General features: G+C 60.4%; 1 protein-coding gene across 2 annotated transcripts in view; it reads right to left on the reverse strand.

Annotated features, from left to right (window-relative positions):
• SATB2 (SATB homeobox 2) overlaps window positions 1–9,046 on the reverse strand; it is a 140,241-nt gene extending 131,195 nt beyond the window's left edge. Inside the window, exons 1-2 of one of the 2 annotated variants that reach the window (XM_057419795.1) lie at window positions 9,031–9,046; window positions 2,598–2,676 (exon numbers count right to left, since the gene is read on the reverse strand). The gene's annotated coding sequence lies outside the window, so the exon portion shown is untranslated. Of the gene's footprint in view, window positions 1–2,597; window positions 2,696–9,030 lie in introns of those variants that run through there. The other variant, XM_057419794.1, reaches the window with a different exon arrangement.
• Between the last annotated feature and the right edge of the window lie 685 nt (window positions 9,047–9,731).

Genomic DNA, 9,731 nt, shown 5'->3' on the forward strand with positions numbered 1-9,731 from the left:
CTGCCAGCGACAGCAGCGGCAGGAGGGAGTCGCCACAGAGAGCGGAGAAACGGTTATTAGTTGCGTTGAGTCATCGAGGCAGAGTGAGTCCTTTTTGGGGTTGTCCTTGGTTTCGGGTTTGGTGTGTGTGCACGCCTGTGTGTGTGTGTGTCTGCCTGTCTGTCTGTCTGCGCGGCGTTCCCGTCCCAGGGCTGTGCATCCCAAACATCGCCACCCCTCCTCGCCTCCGACACCCCTCCCCCTTCCCGCCCCCCCGCAAAAATCAAGTCTCGGTGCTGTCTCGGGATCGGGTGCAGACGGGCGCGCAGCAACCCACCCCCCCCGGCTCCGGCCCGCCCCGCGGAGCCCCAGCGTGGCCGGCCCGCTGCGCCCAGGGGTGGGAGGCAGAGACCCACCTGGCAGGAAATTAAACACCAATAAATAAATAATACATCTCGCACACGAAAAGCGAGCTCGGTGCCGCACGGAGGGAGGAGGGCGGGCTGGGTGAGGAAGGGGAAGCGCGGCAGGACGAGGCAGTGGTGACAGCAGAGACCCAGGGCAGAAGGGCGCAAGGACAGGGGCAGTCAGGCTGGGGGAGGGCCGGGGGAGTAGGAGAGGAGGAGGAGCTGGGAGAAGAAGGGGAAGGGGGGAAAGGGGTCTTAGAGGGGAAGTCGGAGTTAGGGAGACTGGACCGACCGGGGAGGAGCAAAGCTGCCACCGGCATCCAGTCCAGGCGCCGGGGTCGATCTGACGCAGCCGGTACGGCCTCACCACCTCCTGCCACACCGCGACCCTCGCGGGGCGACGAGCGACGGCGGGAACCCTCCCGCCACCTCTCCCGGCCGGGGCGAGGCGACAGCAACTTTTCCGGTGCGGCGGGGGCTGCCACCCCGAGGGCCGGTCCCGCTTCCTCCGGGGAGCTGAGAGCGGGCGGCACGGCACGGCCGCAGGTAGGGCCCAACTGCCGCTCTAGTCCCCGCGCCCGGCTCCAGGCAGTTACCAGGCTGGCCCTGAATAATTGATGGTGGGGGCCGGGAGGAGGTGACAAGCCGGCAGGGAAGCGCTGCTGCTGCCACCGCTAAATTATTTAATAGCGGTGCTCCGGGTAGGGCATGACAGCGCTGCCTAAGTGCAGCCGGCGGGAAGAGAAGGGCTCCGGCGGGGAAGTCGCGGCGGGGCGGGCTCGGTCGCCTCGCCGGTCGCTCGGCAGCAGCCACCTCCCCCTCGGGTGTAAGGTGCACCGCGCCGCTCCCCGCGGCGGGCGGTGGCGGCGCGGGCGCTTCCCCCGGCGGGGCCATGCCCGGCAGCGCGCCCCGAGGGCTCGCAGCGCCCCCTGCCCGGCCCGGGGGGCGCAGGGGAATGAGCCGGCGGCCCCGAACCGCCGAGCCCTCCCCGCCCGGCGGCGGAACGAGCCCCGCGTTAAGGTGGACCGAGGAAATCTCCTCCAGCGCGGGAGGGGGGAGGCGGAAGGGAGGTGGTGGGGAAGTAGTGGCGGCGGTGGGCACCGGGATGCCCACCGCCCCCCCCCCACACACACACCTCCCGTCCGCCGCTGGCTCCCTTCAGGGCACCGCCCTCCCCGCCGTGCCCCCTTAAGAGCTCTGCCTTTTACGGTGGCGCCGGAGGGTCAAAAAAAGAGGGGGCTGGGGGGGGGGGGGGGGGGGGGGGGGGGGGGGGTAGGGTAGGGGGTGTCTGGGAGCCCCCCCCCCGCCCGGGCACGGAGGGAGCACCACCGGGCAGCCCTGGCGGCAGGTTTCCGTCCGCCCCGTGAAGGCGCGGGGAGTGCAGGGTGGGCAGCAGCGGTAGCCCCGAGCCCGCACGCAGTCGTCCCGGAGCGGCGAGCCCTACCAGTGCTGCCCTGGGGTTACGAGGAGGAGGGAAGAGCAGGTCTCCCGCGGGAGTACGGCCGGCGCTGGCCCCGAGCTGCCCCCCTCGTTCCCTCCCAGCGGCAGTGACAAGGCCGCCCGCCCGCCCGCCGAGCGCTCGGGGCTCGCTGGACTCCCTAGAACCAGTGCCGGGAGAAGCCGCGGATCCCCGGTCAGGGTAAGAGAAATAATCGCTTCGCTCCACGTCCGACCCCGAAAAGCAGCGCCAAGTGCGGCTTCTCCAGCCCCGGCCGATGCACTCGCGTCTCTCCTCTCCTCAGAAGGGGCAGGGGAATCCGCCGCCAAAGTCTGGATGCGGTATCAGGCTTCCTCGGGACAAGCAAGCCGCGAACGGGGGTGGGAGCCGGACCCGCCGCCGGCTGAAGTTTGGGGGAGCCAGAAAAGAGGCGGGGGCCAGCGGAAGGCAAGGGCGGGGGGACGCCGCCCGGGTTCGGGGGTCCGGGAGCTGTCGGATGAGCGAGCGCCGGTGCCGGGAAAGCGGAGGTTGCGGAGGAGGAGAGAGCTCTGCAGCGGCTGCCGCCGGCCAGGTCTCCTCCTGCCGTCCCTTTCGGAAAGGAGGCAAAGTTTGGAGAACTCTCGGTTTTCTTTTTAAATAACTCGAGCTAACTTTTCTCTCTCCCCCCCCCCTTTTTTTTTTCCCTTAATCCGATAAAGCTTAGCAGCCGCTCTCACATGGAAGTGAACCTTTTCCACCAGCTATCGAATAATCGAATAATGTTTTGGTCTTACCTTTGATGTTGAACTACGAATCGCCGCGGATCAATGGCCAGAAAGTTAGAAGAATTGGTGATTTAGGACTTCAGTACTTCTGGAAAAAAAAAAAAAAATGCCTATGGTTTAGCCAGGATCTTCCCTGTCTGATTCGTTACTATTATTATATCTGATGATGTGGATGGATGGAGAGATTCAATCCAAGCCCATTAATGAGCTATTTTATAAACACCACCGTCTGAAGATCTTCATTTACATTTTGTCAGTGATCCTTTCTTTACCAGCGGAGACGTGTGGCGGCAGAGCGATTACAGGACTTTAGTAAAGCTCCTCTAAGAGCACCACTGCCTTGTTAATCGATTAATATTTTATAAAGCGTAAATATTTTATAAAGTTTTTAGGAAAACTATCGATTCTAAATTATTAAACTAGTCAAAAGGGCATTTGAATAATGCATACAATTAAATACATTTAAATATATATGTAGCAATTGCTTTATTTGCAATGAATACCCTGCACCTTTCTCTCGCGTTCGTTTTTTTTTCCCCACCGCAGCTGGTTTCTTATTTGCATGTTCACTGGAATATCGGCATTGCCAAATACGTGTTTATTCCTGTGTTTGTAAACTGAACGTTTACACAAATTACTCTTTTAATTTCGAAATCGGGAGCGGTAATCATTTGAGAGTTTCGACGCGGAAGCAAAAGGGCTTATTCATAAAACTGAGGGGAAACAGAACCAAGCGCGTATAAATTTTGCTGGTTGGTAACTTCTGGTTTGTAAACATCACTTGACAGATTTTATGATACACAATGCTTATTTTTCTTTTACATATTTTTTTCCGAATAAAAGCCTTTTATTTCTGTTTCAAATTACAAATGCCTTTTTTTTTCTTCAGTGCATAATTTTCACATGTTGTCCTTATTTCCACTGGAAAAAAAAAAGGCGATTATTTCCCATCGCTTTCCCCATTCGTCCTCGCTATAAACCTCGCTATAAAAAGAACTGTTTATTTTTAATACTTTTTAAATTAATAATAACAACAACGTCTTTTCCATTTTCTAACACGAACTCCAGTAGACTTTTCTGCTCTCGCACTCTGGTGAGAGCAGGAGTGGGTGCGCTCCTAGTCCCCAACGCTCCTTGTTACCGAAGTTTATAGACGCCTCAAGTGGTTGATAGCCAAAAAAAAAATTGAACAAATGAACAAAAACACCTCCTTGGAAAAGTTTGGTTTTCATTAACTATCGCTTTTAAAGCCAAAACGCATGGAAGCGATCGTAGCTCCGTGCCTGCACAGGCTTCAGAGGCGGGCGGCTGCAGCTGGGGCTGCCGTGGGCTGCCGCGCCTCGGCCGCCCGCGGTGCTGCCCCCGGGCCGGGGCCGCCCTCACCCCGCACAGCTGCTCCCGAAAGCACCGCCGTCCCCGACAGAACCCGCCGGGCTCCCGTGCGCTCTCCCCTCCGCCGGCTTCCTCCCGTTCCGCCCAGTGCCTCCTGGAGGCCGCGGCGTCCGTGGGACGCCAACCCCACCGCCGGGCTGGTGCCCCCGCGGCGCGGCGGAGCGCTGCGGCCAGGGCCGAGGAGGGACTCCGGCCGCCGCACACTTGGGTGTCGGGGGGCGCCGGCCTGCCCCCCGCGGGCACTACTTCGAAGCGAGGAGGCCCAGAGCTGCCGCGACGATGCAGCGGCCGGCAGAATGGGAGCGGGGTGGTCCCGCAGCCCCGGTAGGGCAGCGCCGAGTGCCCGCGCGGTCGGAGGCAGCAGCAGGCACCGCCGAAGCGGGCTAATTCGGCAAGGGGAGAGCGGCTTCCGCAGGCGAGGACTCCCGTCTCCCTGCTCACTCGCGGCCTGAGCTCCCTTCCCAGCGGCTGCCATCGCGATGGGACCAAGCTCGAGGCCGCTCCTCGGGGCCGGGACCGGACCACCCGCCCGACCCATCCCGGCGTCTTCCCCTTCACACAGCGCCATCGCGCGGGCACCGGCGCCGGCGCAGCCCGAGGCGGCCGCTGCTCAGCCCTGACTGTGGCCCCGGTGCTCCGGTGCGGCCGGGCAGGGCGAGCACCACCTGCTAAGGGGGGCGCCCGGGCTCCTCCTGCGCCGACCCTACCGACCTCCACTGCGCCGCTCCGCCCTGCCGCCTTGCCCGCCGCGCTGCATGCCGTCGAGGCTCCGGTACCCGCGGCCAGGCCCGAGCAGGGCATAAAGGCCGGCCCGGAAAAACCCGTGGGGACTGACCTCCTGCCCGGTGCGCTTTTTTGGCGCTGCCCCCGCGGATGCGGAAAGGCGCTGCGCAGCCGAGGAGCCGGCCTCCCGTTCCGGAGCAGCCCCTACATTTAGCTCCCGCCGTCGGGGACGAGCCGTCCAACCCTACTGCGCCACACTACCGCGATCCCCAGCTCGGCGCCAGGTTTAGGAGGTGAAGCTAAAACGAAACGAAAATATCCCTGATCCCAAGGGCAGGAGGAGCTCAGCCCTTCCCACAGCACTTCGAGGGGAGAGCTCCATCTCCCCCCAACAGGAACACAGGCGGGTCGTCGCCCTTTCCCAGCCGCACACCGCTGCTTTGCTGACGGCAGACCAAGCCTAAGTGGGCAGCTGCCCAGACGTCGAGCGCGGCGGCTGCCCGGGCGCCTGGCGAGTCCTGGCTCCGCGATACAGCGCCTTGGCCCCGCGGGAGCTTCCTCAGCCTCTTCGGGGTCCGCACGGCTCGTTCGTGCTGTGCCGGTGAAAAAGGCGGGGGGGGGGGGGGGGGGGCAAGAAACGGAAAAAAAACCCACAAAATAAAAAGCGTCTTCATGGCGCCCGAGTTCCGACGGAAAGAGTATCTCTGCAGACTGCCCTCGCCTTCATCCTTCCCCTCACTGATTTTATTAATAAATCCTTTGCCGCTAACACTAGTTATGTATAGAAGGAGCTGCGGATAAAAAGAAATCTCTACAGCCAAACATACAGGGAAGGGAAAGACTCGGCCGGAGCTGTTATTACACCCTATTTCGGTGTCAGAAAGCAGCGCAGCCCCGGCGAGGCGAGCGCACGCAACGAGCTGGCCGCCGGGCCGCCTGGAGAGGGGCTGAGCCGACCGCTGCCAGGGTCCTGCCCGGCTCCCTCCTGCCCTCCGGCTGCCACTGCGATCTGCAGCTTCCCCTTGCTCCTCACAGCCTTCTCCAGCTCTTGGCTGTCCCGCTGGCCGCAGGCTTGCGGTTTTCCCGCAATCACACGCTGCAGTGAGAGCCGCGAGGGATTTCCTCCGTGAGATTTCACGCTCATCGACCCGCCTCACCTTAGACTTCAGAGACTCTTCGGTTTTGTACAGCTTCTCTAAAATAATGTTTAGATTTGTCAACTGTCAGCAGCAGAGAGCACAGACCGAACCGCCTGTGCCCTGCGGCTCTTCTCCTTCAAATTAGCAGCTTACAATTGGAAACGAAGGAAGAGTTTTACTACCTTCGTTGCGATTAAGGAAAATTCCTTAGATCCGAGAAAGAAGTGACTAACAAGTTCCGAGACGAGCCCCGCCACCGAGCACCAGCTGAGGCTGCTGGCTGCAGCAGCCCAAGGCCACTCCGGTGCCGTCTGCCCCGGGCCGGGCGGCGCGTCCCTCTCTCGCCCCGAGATGCCCGCGCCGAGCGGCGCTGCCCGGAGAAACGCGCGTCCCGCCTGCCGCGCACCGGCAGAGCCACGGCATGAACGAATGCGGCGGGGGGCTGCAGCGGCGAGCGGCCCTCCTCGGCCGGGGAGCCAGCCCGATGCGTGCCTTTTCACCCAGAGGCGTTTGCGGAGTGCCCAGGGAGCCGCTTTTACCCCCAGCCGTGTTATCGCTTAGGGCTGGTGCGAGAGACGGCGGAGCTCAGCAGGACATACCAAGAGTGCAGGGCGGAGGACTCGTACCCTAAGGCACGAATCGTTAATTGCAACGATTTAAGTAAATTAGCAAGAGCCCTTCTCCCCCGCCCGGCTCCGACCTGGAAGCAGAGTACCACCCGCCCTCGTTCGACACCCACCGCCTCCCAAACTCAAGTTCCTGCGGCCGGCGGAGACCAGACGGGAGTAGAGGCCCCAGCAGCGCCGGGAGGACAGAGCCGATTCCCAGCGCCCTCCCCGAGAGCAGCGCTCAGCCCTAGCCTCGCCGTCTCCGCCGTGCTCATTCCTCAGGACGCGGCTGAACAGAGACTGACTCCTGAGCAGAGCAGGGTGACATTTTCCTCCTAAATCCAAATTTCGTCTTTAACACTCTGATCTTTGCACGCAAAACACCCGTGAAAAATCAAACCACCAACAAATGCGTACAGAGAAGCCTCCGCTCTGTGGCGCAAGGCAGCAGCTCCAGCCGGCTTCTTGCAGTAGAGATGGTGCTCGGGGAGCGCAGCCATGGGGGAACCTACCTCCCCCCCTCGCTCCCCCTGAAGCCAAAGGCAGGTCATTCTGAGACAGAGCTGAGCCCAGCCGGCAGCTGCTGAAGCCGGGCTGAAGGGACCGGGCTGAGAATTTAGCCGTTTATGTGCAAATAACTGAAGGTTGCTGCTCTGCTCAGTGAAAAGGGGCAGACATTGCAGGGGATTTCGAGTGAAGATAAACAGAGGTTTTATTGAACTACAAAAGCTAAAAATGCCGTTGAACAGATCAAGGAAACGCACCCTAACGCACACGAGCACCAAGCCTCCCACAGCCCAGGTCCAGCAAACGGCAGCCAGCTCAGAGCCTTCCCGGCCCCATGAAACGGGCTTGCCCCCGTCCCTAGCGAAATCTCCGCACCTGAAGAGCTGCAAGGTACTGGCGGGGTGCCGCTCAGCCGCTTCAGGCTTTGGCAAGCCCTGTACTGCTACCAGTGGAGCTCAAAGGGCGCGCTCTCTGCAAAGGGGACACCCATGTAGCTCCAGGGCAGGAAAAGGCCAAATCCTGACGCTTTTCCTCCTACAAAAAGTCCTATTATCTTTTCCCGTGGCCTCAAAACTCTGCCCGCCTATATGAGCAAACACAAAGAGCTTTCGGGGCCAGGACTGGTACTTGGCCTGCAAGAGGACCACCTGGGGTCTGAGGCTGCCCGCCCGCTCTCAGCAGGTTCAAGGTAGTGGGAGGGCAGTCCCGGTGGCCTTGCAGAAGCGGCACCCTATAGCCTGAACGTGGCTTCCCGCGGCGGCAGATACCGGGGCTGCGGAGGCCTGCGGATACTGCCCGGAGCCTGCCCGCCGTCTGCCGGCTGGGCCGCGCTGCGCTGCCCCCGCTATGCTTCCACACGTCCCCATCCAGCCCCGTGCCCCGGCGGCGTTCAGGGAGCGAAGCGGGCCGGCATCCTGTGCCCAGCAGCCTACGAAGGCAGCCATCTCTCAGCCTCGCGTGGGGAGGGGGGGGGGGGGGAGGCAGCGAGAGGTGACCATGGGGCCGCGCACCGCTGTCACGCAGCGAGCTCGATTCCTCCTTGATCCTTGTCTGCCACTAGCCCGAGCGCTTCACCCGGCCTGCGGGGCCGGAAGGCATCCGGCTGTCCCGGCTCTCCGCCGCAAGCGGCCAGTGCACTTCCGTGATAGATTTCAGGTTTGTGAGGGACTGGTTATCAGTACCCGCAGTTTGAAATCCCGTTACAAAACCGGACCAGACGCAATGCTCGTCTGCTTCCCATCACGGAATCACTCCAACCAAATCAGCATCTAACAAGCGAGTTTGTCCCCAGCGGGTACGACAGTTCTCGCTTCCTCCGCTCCGTGAACCGCTGCACTTCTGCCCCAGGAAGTGCCTTTCGCCCACACCGCCCCTGCGGGTGACACGATTATTTCTCCTCATGGCCAGCGTGTCGCGGGGAGCCGGAGGCACCCTGGTCCCCAGGGCGAACGGGCGCCGGGGCTCAATCCGCGCCGCCGCGCCTCTCCGGGGTCCCCCGCCGCCGCAGCCTCCCACCCTCCTAAAGACGAACCGTTCCGAGATCTCTGCGCTTTGTCAAGCCGCCGGAGTATTTGACAGTCACAACTACCTGTAAATATTCTGACTGGTTTGTATACGAGACACTTTTTTAGCCTCAAGCCTGGCAAGTCTCACCCGAGAGGAGCTGTAACACTACCGCAACTTCACCGCGCTTCGCTCTCGAAGCTGAATAGCAACTGCTGAGCCTGGGAGCGGTAGGGACAGCTACCGCTTCCCTCTCCCCGCACCTTGAAATGCGGTAGCCAAACACTTGATTTAAAATGCTAACAGTGAGGCGAGAATTCAAACTGGTAACAGAGAAAAAGAGGTGCCTATTAACAAACCATCCTTTCGGGGACAACAAAACGGTTCACGCACGGGCTGATGTGCCAGATTTTCAAGCATACTTGCGAACGCAGTTTAAGGAAAAAAAATAATCATGAGATCAGAGCTTCTCCCTGCAACACTCCGAGATTTCATAATCGGTCTGCCCAGTTTTTACTTCAACCTCTCCTTTTCCTACCCATTACACAAAAATTAGCAGCGTGGAATTACCTGTCTGCTTCTTTGTGCCTCTTTCAAGCAAAGGAAGTAAAAGTCACTTCACCTATTAGCTTGTGTAAGTAATAAAGAGGTGGTAACTTGGAGCTACCACATTTTGAAGATAGCGTCATACATTTTAGCATAAATAAGGGCGTTATAGCTCTAGTGATTACTGGATCAATTCATCAGTGCAACAACTTGTGGCGCCTTCGGTTCTTAGCGAGTATTTGTTCCGTCACTGGGAACAGCTCTGTACACCCCGCCTCGCTAAGACAAGAACGGCAGCAGCCCCGCTGTTTCTGGGGCGTCTCTGCGCGCGTTTATTGAAGGGAAAGGCAGTTTGTGAGCGCCTTCACTCTGTATCAACCTATTTTGAGCCAGACCCGATGGGATTTCTCTGGTTGCAGCATCTCCCCCCCCCCCCCCCGCGCAACGAGGACAAGGTGGAGATGCAGCGGCTCCCGTAAGAGAGCGTCGTGGCGTGAGGCTTCAGCCTCCCCTCGCACAGCAGCGAGGAATTTGCCCAACTTTGCGCAAGTTTCACAGCCCTGGGCTTTTTCTAAATCGTTTGCAATAAAGGGACTGCTTAAGAGCCCAGCCATGCTGCCGGCAAACTCCAGAGGCTTTTCGCAGAACTGCCTCCATTCGACTGAGGGGTCGAGAGTGGGGCGCACGCCTGGGATGGGTGAGCTCCCGGCACCTCACGCCCCGCC

Source organism: Pezoporus wallicus, unplaced genomic scaffold (assembly GCF_028554395.1).
Source record: "Pezoporus wallicus isolate ANWC-B61680 ecotype Strahan unplaced genomic scaffold, APGP_CSIRO_Pwel_v1 contig_4710, whole genome shotgun sequence".
NCBI classification, from domain to species: Eukaryota; Metazoa; Chordata; class Aves; order Psittaciformes; family Psittacidae; genus Pezoporus; species Pezoporus wallicus.